This window comes from Delphinus delphis, chromosome 4 (genome assembly GCF_949987515.2).
Source record: "Delphinus delphis chromosome 4, mDelDel1.2, whole genome shotgun sequence".
Lineage (NCBI taxonomy): Eukaryota > Metazoa > Chordata > Mammalia > Artiodactyla > Delphinidae > Delphinus > Delphinus delphis.
The window spans coordinates 85228372-85240782 of NC_082686.1; the positions used below are offsets into that span (position 1 = coordinate 85228372).

The following is a 12411-nucleotide window of genomic DNA, read 5'->3' on the forward strand; positions in this document are numbered from 1 at the left end:
TTTGTATTTCTTGATTCCTATATGTTTAGATAGGTTACATCAATATCAGGTTAACTAAACCTTTTATTTATCATTCCTAGAGTAGTTTGTAAACTTTTCTTAAACATGGAAAGTAAAAATCCAAGAGAAACAAAAAGTAGCCCTTCACAACTTTGTTTATCCAGACTTGCTAAGATATCAAAAGATACCAGTCTATCAACACTAGAAGGCAGAGCTGGGGAGTGAGGGAATTAGAGAGAGGTTGATAAAAGGGTACAAACTTTCAGCTATAAGATGAAAAAGGTCTGTAAATTTAATGTATAACATGGTGACTATAGTTGATAAGACTATTGAATAATTGAAGTTTGTTAAGAGAGTAGAACTTAAATGTTTTCCTCAAAAAAAAAAGATAAATACATAGGTGATGCATGTGTTAACTAGATGGAGGAATCCTTTCGCAATGTATGCTTGTATCAAATCATCATGATGTACATTTTAAATATCTTACAATTTTATTTGTCACTTATAACTCAATAGAGCTAAAAAACAAAACAAAAACAAAAACCACTAGAAGGGAAACCTCACCTATAGTATTATTCATGGTTTTCATGTACATTTAAAAAATTCCAGGTAGTTATTTAATTTATAGAGGGCTGCCCCTGTTTGACTTTTAGAGATTAACTCTGAAAGACCATTGATTGATAGATAGATAGACAGATAGACACACACAAACAAAGGAAAACAATAATTAGCAAAATTCACTTCTAAATGAATAGAATTTTTTAAATAGTGTCTTTTAACTTTTTTGTGAAATACAAAAACTTTGCTCTTTAATACAAAATCTTGATTTCTCAGGGATATAGAACACATAAAAAATTTAAAAACCTATTGCTATAGTTTAATCACTTGAAAGAGAAACTATAAAATCTGAGTTAGTATCCCAGTTCTTCCATCTATCAGCTGGATCACAGTATGCCAATGACTCAGCTTCTTCCTTGGTAAAATGGCATTAATGATATTTATTTCATAACATTATTCTAAGGATCAAACAAAATTATGAACCGAGAAGTGCTTTGTAAGCTATAGGGCATTAAACAAATTTAAGATTTTTTTTTTTTTTTTTTTTGCGGTGCGCAGGCCTCTCACTGTTGTGGCCTCTCCCGTTGCGGGGCACAGGCTCCGGACGCGCAGGCTCAGCGGCCATGGCTCATGGGCCCAGACTCTCCGCGGCATGTGGGATCTTCCCGGACCGGGTCACGAACCTGTGTCCCCTGCATCGGCAGGTGGACTCTCAACCACTGCGCCACCAGGGAAGCCCCTAAGATGTTTTGAAGTAATAATTTTATCTAGTTGAGAAATTATGATTTATGCAAATATTCCTAACAGTGAGTTTGATGTCTAAGCATGGGTACCACTTCGAAAACATACATTTAACCAATAGGAAGTAGAGTGTCTTTCTGGTCACCTCTCAGACAGATTAACAACCTGTAAGAAAAGGATCTACAGTTAGAGCCATGCTGTATTAGGTGGACAATGTAATCACTAGGACAATTCTTAATACAAAGAAAGTGGAAACATGAGTCTGAAGAGGGGAAATATAAAAGGTATTCTTCATCAAGAGTGAAACTTTGAAATCCATCTATTTAAGATTAATCACTATTCTTTTAGCTAAGCTGTTGTCATCTCTAACTTTCCCTGAGTAGAAAATAATCTGCACTTCCAACTAAGTTATTCATGGTCCAATTTGTTCTCAGAATACTATAATAGGCTTTGTGAAGATAAGTTTTATAATAGGGATTTAACATAGTGAGAAGCCAAGACACAGAGGCCTTCAAACACAAAGAGTATATATGTGTATAAACTGCTCAGTCCCTTCCCCCTCTTCTTCCACTCTCCCTAGTCCCCTCTCCCCAAAAAGACATTCACCCCTACTTAAAATCTAATTTTTACAAAGGATTTGGATGAAATGCCATCTCAACAACTTCACAGTACAATCAGTTTAGCTACTGCAGGGCTGCTTTAGAGACATTTCATCAGAGCTGGGAAATGGGGGAAACTTTGAGCAAAGTACCAGTGGAAGAAGGAATATTGTGAAGGATTTTAAGAAAGAGAAACATTCAAAATCTTCCCTATTCGCAGTTCCGTCTTGCTTGATGACCACATTTACATACTGAGTTCACAGGCTAGAGCTCTCAGAGAGAACTCTACTTTCCTGGAGAAAATAAAACTTTCAGGGTGGCATCCTGGGGGAAAAAAAAGAAGAAGAAGAAGGAAAAAGAATCACTGATGATTTACAAACATTATTTTCCAAGCTTCTGATATCTTAAACTATTGAAAACACTTAAAGTTAATTCAGAGACACTACTAATTTATTGTTTTCTCCTCTTTAGCTCTATAAGATCTGTCTTTCCCTACTGATAATTTTTATCTCATTTATATCCAAATGAATGTATTGGCTATTTGTTTTACAAAGTAGCAAGGCACTTAAAGTGAAGCGCAAGTTTATCTTCATTCAGGTGGTGGTTATTTCTTTTTAAGATTCCATATTTTCACATTGTAAACAGTTCAAGACACAAGCACATGAAATGTAATATTTAAAATACTTGAAAAAAATAAAATACTTGAAATTCTTTATCTATTAATGTATTTTAACAACTAGCTTCCCTTTTCCCTACTTGTAACATCCCTGCTGTACCTATTTTGTTGCAAGTCAGGCTATCTTACTTGCATATTTGTAACAAACTATATAAAAGGATGAAGATGTGTGGTTTCTTGACTATTTATATTCAAACCTCTTCTTTGATTTACAAAATCTTACAAATCACATAGGAATTATATAAGAAATACACATTTTAAACTTCTTTTTAAGCAAAGAAAAAAATTTTAATTGTTTTTTAATGTGCTTTTAATGATTTCTAGCACTCACACCTCCTTACTTGCTTTCCAAACTGTTTATACTGTCCCCAATAACACTCAGTGGAAAGCTGTCACTCCTGGCTAAATCCTTACTTAGGGTGGAGGCTATGCCTCCATGAGACAGGGTCAGGGGGTCAAAATCGATTTTGGAGGCCACCTGGAGAGTCCAGGCCATGAACTGACTCAAAAAATTTATATCAGAGCCGGAATAGTCCACCTCCCAGGGTCAGATCTGGCCTGACACTCCAACTGCAGGCTGGGGCATGCTAGACCGAGCTCAGAGAGAGGCCAGAGTTGTTGACCCTGCTAGCTGACCTCTTCAAACTTCAGGAGAATTTTTTTGGCAGTTACCACGGTGACTGGGTACTCTAAAAGCTTATCCTTCTTACTGAAAGGAGGGAAAAAAAAAAATTAGGAAAAAAATATGTTAAAACCTACCTTGCAGAAATGCCTATCACAGTTAAAGTTAAAAAAAAAAAAACTGAAGTAGCTCTAAATTGTCTATGACTTTAATCTCCTCTGCTGTCCTAAAGAAATTGGAATTTGTAAGGTCTTTCAAAAACCAAATTCACATTTGGAACAGATACTGCTTTTTTTTTTTTTTTAAACCAATATCTGACAACAATTTGAATAATGTATTAAAATACGTCTTAAACAGCCTAATTTACTTGGAAATTCTGATACCTCTCTGCTTTTCTTTGAGAATAATCAGCTTTGAAATAAGATCTACCATAAATGCTAATTTAGTAGGGGAAAAATACTGTAACTAAATAATCATTTTTGGGTCAAAAACATACTCGATACTTTTTTTCCTGAGAGAAAAGTGTCCATTTTTGCTTGAAATAATAAAAGGAGAAAAACAAGGGGCCATTATTATATAGTTTAAAAAATTTTTTACCAAATGACTTAATAAAATAATGTTTACATTAAAAACAATGTCGTGAAAATACTCTAACATAACAAAAGAATACTAGGAGGAAAAAAATCAAGGTGCAGTTTCTTTCAGAGCAATTTAAAGTGAAAAAAAAGCCATAGAATATTCTTCTATGTTAATACCAAATGCTATCTTGTCCTAAAGTTCCACAACAATGGAAAGACTCATGAATTAAAATTTAATTCCCCATGGGGTAAACCTATACACATTATAAAACTCTACTAGTTGATTTTTGGTGACAGATTGTAATGCAAAATACTTTTAAATGGCTCCTATATGTGACTTGAAATTAGATAAGAATCATAATAATTTAGAAGTATGATATTATTTAATTATAATAATACTTGCTTTAAAAAAAAATGCCTGTGTACTGTTTAATGACTTTTTGTAAAGTGAAATAATGGACTCTTAGTGTTGCTATTTCTCTGGCCCTCCTTTAATTTTCTCATCTGCCTCTTACATGATCCAGGTCCTGGAAGTCTTGAAAGGACTTCCTCCAGCAACTCTGCATGTGTGGGTGTGTCTGTGTGTGAACATAAGCACACACAAATGATTAAGCATTGGTGAGGAGAGGGTGGGTTTGCATTTTAAAAAGCGGTGGGTACGTAACAAAACAATGTCTTTGGTCTGAATATCATTTCTCATCTTGACTCTAAGCCAAGAAAGAAAAAATGATGAATTACAGAAATGTAGTAACTGACACTCCAGAAATGAATACTGAAATTTCAGAGGAATGTTTTAACCTAATCTTGAATGTTCATTTTGCTGTGACCTATTTTCATTGCTTTGTAATCACCACTAAATTCTTAGAACAGAATGGACATAAAACCAAGTATCTGTTAATTAATCTTAATTTAAAAAAAAAAGAACCGAAAATATAATTCAGAATATAATTTCCTTTCTTGTCTTGTGTTAAAACATCCAGTGAAAGGAAAGACTGGAGATGTATTTTGAGATGATTTTGCCATGTGATCCAATTGCACTTTGCTAAAACACAGGTCTTTCAATTAGATAGTGTGGTTCTTGCCATTGCAAAGGGGGCAATGAGGTTGGTGAGTCACTACAACTGTGGTGCCAGCTCATTCTCTATGATGAACTCAGACTGTCCTCCCCAGACGGGAGCTCTTGGCAAGCTTCCTTAAAGACCCGGAGGCTGGCAAAGCATGAAGAACTATCAAACAGGAAATGAGGTCCTCCTCAGGTTTTGAAAAGAGACGATAGAAGTCTTAAAGTGAGGCAAGCCAGACCAGAATCTCCTAAACTACAAACCTTATCTTGAGTGAAACATTATTTCTAAGTTGGATCTGAAAAGGAAAAGAAGTTGAAGCATAAGACACTGGTTCATTTGTATGTAAGAAAAGAGTGCCAAGTCTCTTAGTTTGGTTCCCTCAAGTCAAAGTTAGGATCTCTCCCAGGAAAAGACCAAAAATCATTTGTCAGCTTTCTGCATAAATTTCTACTAAAAGGACAATGAAATAGATATTTAGAAGATCCATAGACCTGGGTCTTCTCTTATGTTGAAAATTCACCAGTTTGTTATAGAACTACAGAATTGAGGGATTGGGAGGGATTTAAGAGATTATCTGGTCCTATCTCTTTCCTTTACGTATGCAAAGTATGAAGCCAGGAACATAAACTTCCTTCCTTACACATTGTTAGTTACATGCCTCAACTGGAACTTAAAGCTTGCTCAGCACTTCTAGTCTAGTAAGTTCTCCACTACAACCTGTGGCCTCCTCACTGGCAGAAAGGATATTAAAAGCCCATACCAGTAGACCTATTCAGAGCCTTGAAGACAGAGTTATTCTGGAGCTATGGTATAAAATAATTGTAAAACTCATTCAAGTTACACTTCCAGGAAACAACTTTAGGTACCACACAAGCAGAAGTTCCACAAAATCAGGTAGTGAAACAATATGATAATATGTGCTGTAGGAAGCTTCAAAATTCTCAGAAACTTTGGTAACAAGGGTATGTTGTTGATATTATTTCTCCGGCTAATTGTTTTTATTGATTTGTTATGGCTAACAGGCACTGATTGATTTTCTTTTAATTGGTACAGAGTCGCACTCTGCCAGGTTTATAATTAAATACTGAGAAGCAGGGCTTTTGGTGTTAGTCTAAGCTTCCAGTGGTATGAAAGTCTATCCAAATAACCATGAGCTATGTAAGACTTGATCGCTGCCAGTCCAGAAAGGGCTTAATCTGGTCTTTCTTTAATATTTCTCTAATTTAGTTCAGTTTTAACTTGTTTTTATTAGGATCAGTGGATTCTAAAAATGAAGTAAAAAGAGGCCTGTAGAAAAATGGGGAATTCATTGCTGATACCCCAAACTGCCACTTGTCAACTGCATTCAACTATAAAATTTACTTTCTATATCATGTATTTTCATTGCAATCCCCAAACTCCCCTTCTAACTTGTTATGGCATTTGGGAGAAGATCATGATTTAATTCTGAGAATCTGGCTCAGGGCCCCAGAGGGAAAAAGAGTAAGGGGTAGAGAAAAAGTAAGAGGTATGCTGAGGGGTTTTTATAGGGAAGGAGGCTGGTAAATTAGGAAGACAGTTATGTATGATTAAGAGGTGAAGGCAATAGGAGTCAGGTAGTCCTTAACTCCCATCTAGAATTTCAAAGAAATGTTATATCCTTTCCATAGGTTCCAATGAGTGTTAGTTAAGGAAAGCATTTTGGGTACTAATTACATGTTAATGTTTTGGAGCAGGGAGTGAAAAAAGACTCTGAGGTTGGGTCAGAAGAATGTTTGCTTGGCTACTCGAGGCTCCTGGTGAAGTTCGGCTACCTACACCACATTATGTGTGCGCATCTATCATTTTGTTTCTCAAAACACTTTAGTCTTCTCCCCTTTTCCCAGAAGCAGACTTCACCCAAAGGAGAAAGAGCTGTTAAGGGAAACTCCTTAGCAGAAGGGAACTTTCAGATATACAAACATTTTTTTTTTTTTGAATCAAGGATGAGAGGCTGGTGAAGAAATTAAGTGAGGAATTGTGAGATTAAAGAGTGAGAACTTCTCACTTGGTTCTGAGCTCCACCCCCAGGACCAACCAGGCTGTGCTCCAGCGACAGTGTGGATGACGGAAAAGCTGGCTGCCTTCCCCATCTTCTTGACCTGCCTTAAGACTTTGCCAGACCTCTTCCCTCAGTCCAGGTGGGCACAGCCCTCTGTTTTAGACACTGTCCACTGCACTGCTCCAGAAGGGCACAGCCTAGGGCAACTTGGCCAGTGGCTGCCTTCTGCTGAGACACGACCGCTTGAAAAGGGGCCCACTCTTTTGGCATCCTTCATAGGCTCCTTAGGAAATTGTTCAAGACAGAAATTTTGAAATTGAATTTTAATGATTGAGAAAAGAGGGGCAAGGCACAGCAGCTGCTCCATCGCAGCTGCCCCAGCTGCTCCATCCTCAGGAAAGGCCGCCTCTTGGCCACCGCACCCACCAGTCCCAGAAGAAGGGAAGAAGAGGGACACAAAGGTGAAGGGTTCAAGTTTAGAGTGAGGGCCTTGGCTCTGGGTGTTTGAGAGACATCCGCACCCACAAACGCAAAGGAAAAGGCAAGCAAAACAAACAAAAAAAACATAACTTAGTCCCAGGTTGCCGAAATGACTTGTGGGCCCAAGAACACACATTTGGGGGTGGGGGGGTTGGGAGATGGAGTTGAGGGACCCTTTTATGAGGGACCTCGGGAGAAGGGGAGAGTTCTGTAGGACATGAAACCAGTTTTCTCCCCTGGATACCCATGGCTTGTGTGCTGGAGTCACTGCAGTCGGATTAACGTTCCTTCTCCTTCTTCTGCCTGCTGCCTGGGCCACGTGGAAATGAGAAGCAGAACACAGGACAGTGCTCGCCCACCACCAGTTTCCTCATCCGAAAACTCAAGTGCCTGAGAGTGAAACGCCACCAAAAGTTATTGCTAGCGACAAATTCGGGCTGACAAATTGTCGATAATCGCGCCTTCAACGTTCAGGACGGCTTGCAGGCAATAAAGAAGCAAGACGCACGAACGGGTGGGCAAGGCGCGGGCCGCAGTCGGGTCCGCGGTTCCCAGATTGCGCCCCGCCCCTGCCCGGCACCACACCGCCCCCGAACCAGGGACCGCGCGCAGTGCAGGCCCGCTGGGCTCCCACCCGCCTGCTCCAGCCCTGGCTCTCTTTCTTCCCGTGACTCATACAGACTGCAGGAGGAGCTTCTCTCTTCCCTCTCCTCCAATTAACCCGCTGGGTGCGCGTGTCTACGGTCTCAAGCGCCCTTGATTTAAAGTCAACGTTACCCGAGTTTTCTTTTGTTTGAAATCCTGGGCCCGCAAGACTTTGGCGTGTGTCGGACGTCTAGTTACTTCTGCAAGCCTGTCTGTATCCTGCGACAGAGAAAATCATTAGGAATTAAGGCTCAAGAGAAATAATGATGATATTTTCACCTGTGGATGCATTGGAAGAATGTGTGCATATTACATCATTTTAGAATTTAAGATAAATCTGAAAAAGATCTTTCAGAGTGTTTGCATGTCAGTGCCTCTATCAACAACTCCCCCCGTCCCCGCCCCCCCCCCCCCCACCGGATTCACAGAGTGCCCTTTGATTTGTTTTTTACGTTTTGGATTCACTATGTGTTTTAAATTTAGGAGCAACTTGAAACACATACACTGATCTAAATATGAATTCTCTATGTAAGATATGATTTCTTGCGTGGTTTGTTTACAAACCAGTCACCTGATCATATGGCTTCAGATTCAATTATCAGTCACAGACCTCCTCGGAGGTTGATTTAGCTATAAAAGTTTGAGTTCACAGTTAAATTCACTCTTCCACTTTCTCCAACTTGAATTTTGATTTCTGCATTTAAATACAACACAGCATTTGAATTAAGGGTCTCCTTGTTACACTGGAAGCTTTTTTCATTTCCCTGAACTCTATAAATGAACTGCATTGTCACATAATCAATAGGAAAAACTCAGCTGTCACAGATCCTAAGCAGCCCCTCGCCACAGAAATAACACGATCTGGCATTTCTGAGTTTGAAAAATGTGCTGTTTGGATGACACGAGACCAGAACTACCCAGACGGCTTAAATGTCAGTGGTCTCTGTGATCGGCTAAGGATGGACCTGCTGAGATACTTCAGATAGGCTTCTCTCCTTGTTGGAGACCAGGTGCTCCTTTTTTCTTCTATAATCAAGTAGTATAAGAGTATTGGGATCTGGGATTCAAAGCTATTTCTAACCTCATCTAAGTCTGTCTGTTCTCATAGAGCTTACGACAATTTCAAATGAGGCATTTCCCTCCCTGAACCAATGAGCAATTCAGATTTGGATTTTGGAGTTGAAATCTGAAACTAAATGTTCAACAACTTCAACACCCATCCTTTGAAGTCCTACATCATTACCATCAATGTGATCAGGATTTCTGCAGTATATAAATCCTTCAGCTCCAAAGTAACTGAATGGCATCTGATCATAAGTAGCAGGAACCCATAATCTCCAGCAAGCTCCTTCTCTGCCTCAATGTCCCTGTCTCTAGTTGCATTTTGGCCTTCTCTCTACAGTCTGCCACGTACATGCTGCCATATCGTGTGAGCGCATGAAGAAGATGTCATCCTTCCTTATCTGTATTTTCTCCCCTTTCATCTTCGATGTAGTAATTTTAACTCACTGACTTCTTTGACCACTGGCATTAAAAAAAAAAAAAGTAGTACTGGGTGGACCTACTGTGGAATCTACCCCACCTGATAGATTATGTGATTAAAAGGTTAATTTATCTCACAAGAACCTTGCCAAGAAGCCTCATGACCTTGGCATACTGTGAATCCTTTACGCACCAAAAGTGAAAGGTAATCTCATTCATAGATTTGCTCTGCCAGTGAACTGACGTATTAAATAGTACAGTTACCCTTAGCCTACTTGGACCCACCTATACAAAGAAAAGTGCTACAGGGGATCAGACAGTAGCAAGCTAGGTGAGACAAATTCTGTTTATAATTTCAAAGCATGAAGGCGTAAAACTTGTCCTTTCTAAAACTAAAGCTATTGGAGCCTGCATTTCCCACATCTACCACGGCTAAGATCTTTGGGATGAACTAAGAAATGCCACCTCTAATTAGTTCATTTGTCATCAGAGAACCACTGCATCCAGCCAGGTATTTTACTCCTATTCAACTCTAGAAGAAAATGGGACAACGTGGGCTATTATAAAAAGCTCAGCATTCAGTGCCAACATTTCAAATTGGCCTCATTTTACAAGTTCTCAGAAACCCCCAAGTCATTCAGACTGTCTTGGCAACCTTGCACTAGCCCCAAACGGGACTGTTAACACAGTAGAGTTTATCCATTATCATAGTTCACAGGCTTCTCCATAGCTGCAAGTTGACATTTGGAACCTGTGTCATGCAGAAGGGGTGAAAACCCATCCAGGAACCAAGTCACTTATTTCCAAAGTAACTGTCCTGGGTGGGTGGGGCCAGGGTTGGAGCAGGGGACGGGGAGGGGAAGAACTAGGCACACAATGACCAGGCTGGGATTGACTGAGCTCTGATGTCCATTAAGGACATCCAGATAACTGATGAAAAGAGTTCTTTTCTTGGATACTTTTTCAGTGTGTGAATTTACCTTGTTTACAATGATCAGAAATGACTGATCCTATCCCAGCCCTATACACTGGAGAGTATTATTATTATTACTTAGAAATGTGGTGCACTAAACCATCTTGTCCTCGATTCTTAAGACATAAACCACATGAAGTCGATACCACAAACTTGAGGATTTGCCTGAATTCTTAATCACACAGTGCAGAGATTTGATACTCTGGGTACAAGACACGTACTAGACAACCCCAGTGTATACATGGCTCTAAACTGTTAAGTTGTTCATTTCTCTCTATGCTTTCATACACCCCCCCCCAACTCCATTCCCCCTCAACACACACAGAAAATATTTCTTTCCCTTACTGTCTGCAATCTAAACTTAAGAGCACACAAACCATGAGCTGGAAGAACTGTTTGTTCGCAGTGCTATTTATGTAATACTTCTCTTTTTTCTACCCAGGCATCCACCCCAAGGGACTGAGCAATGCATGGTGCTACTCAACTAGGTCTGAGAGAAAAGCGGGGTATAGCAAGAGCATCTTCACCACTGCAGTGTTCTAGCTGCACCTGTTTTTTCACCCAGTTCCCCAAACTCACTCTCAGCTTAATTTTATGAACATACTATCTGGGTCTCCATTTATCTGTTAAAATGGTCCAGGGTGTTTGCCAGGAGTATTGTGCCACCATTGCTGGCACATTTGTCTCTTCTGTCTAATGTCTGTCATTACACAAAGCGTTCTAAAAAGCTAATTTCCAACTCTGAAAATATACTCTTACTACAGAAGTCATTACATTAGCATAACAAGCCCAAAGTTCCAAGGTGGTAATTTGGTTATAGATCTCAAATCCTTCCTGTTCAATCATATTGATGTTGAGGTATGATGTGGCCCTGCTGCCACTAGGATCTGAGTCAGTGAATCCCCTGCTGGAGGGAAGTTCTTCTGGCATGAACTGTTTGTCCTTGGGAATTCAAAGTGAGGTAAATGTTTCAAGTTTCACCTGCCGAAATTGGGACATTTCTTAAAGATGCCGCCATCTCTTTTTTTCTTTCTCTTTCTGTACACTTCTTTCCTTGACCACCAAGAAAATATGTCTTAAATGATATTCTTCCACAGGTGTCTCATTGGACATGGACAGATATCAGTACTCATCTCACAGGCAACACGAGCACTTTTTGGTCCTTTTTTTGGGGGGTGGGGTTTGGGAAATCCAACCTCAGTCTGCCCTGCCAACTGTGGCAGTGCAGATTAGCTGAGACTCTGCTGAGGCCCGGATGGTGATGGTGGTAGCAAGGGTCAGTAAGGTTGAGATGTATTCAGATGTTAATTTACACCTGAAAAGACTGAATGCAGTTACCCACACGGGGGGTGACTGGAGTTTCTCAGGAACACTGGCCTTGAGTGATTCCTTGGGAAACATGAAAGTTGAAATGGAGGGGGAAAGTCGTCTGAAAGTTATGGGAGCAGGAAGAAGGGCGGGGAGTAGGGACAGCCTTGATGAATCAAAGGAAATTTATTTAGCCACCAGTTATAAATCTATGTTCAACTTTTCCTTTTTAGCATAGTTTTAAGGTACAACGGACAGGTGGTAACTTCCTCTTTACTAAATATTTGGAGATTGTCTATCAAATCCAGAAATACTGAGTGGAAGTAAGGATGAGGGATTAGCCTCATTTTATCTGCCATCGGGATGGGTGTCCTTGTTTTGCTCTATGTTTAACAACTGCTACCTACCTTGCTTAGTGGAATTCCAAAGTACCTCATGAGTAACTAAGAAAGAAAAACCTTCTACATTCCAATACTGCCTTTAACCTCAAACATGGTAAAGGGTTCATTCAGACCCCAGGACCACACTGAGGCATTAATTAGGCTGATGAAATCCATCGAAATGTATGAATTCAGCATAATCAAGTTTCTACCGCAGACTATCGTTAAGGAATACGTGAGCAGCTGGGAGAATAGAAAGTACTGTTAGAGTTAAGTCATGCATGT

The 12411-nt window shown here is 39.7% G+C and overlaps 1 long non-coding RNA gene across 2 annotated transcripts in view; it reads right to left on the reverse strand.

The window, feature by feature from the left end:
• Nucleotides 1-1393: 1393 nt before the first annotated feature.
• Nucleotides 1394-12411, reverse strand: part of LOC132424180 (uncharacterized) — a 119142-nt gene continuing 108124 nt past the window's right edge. Inside the window, exons 4-7 of one of the 2 annotated variants that reach the window (XR_009519175.1) lie at nt 8116-8202; nt 7583-7728; nt 2051-2222; nt 1394-1464 (exon numbers count right to left, since the gene is read on the reverse strand). This is a non-coding gene — a long non-coding RNA (uncharacterized lncRNA). Of the gene's footprint in view, nt 1465-2050; nt 2223-7166; nt 7729-8115; nt 8203-12411 lie in introns of those variants that run through there. The other variant, XR_009519174.1, reaches the window with a different exon arrangement.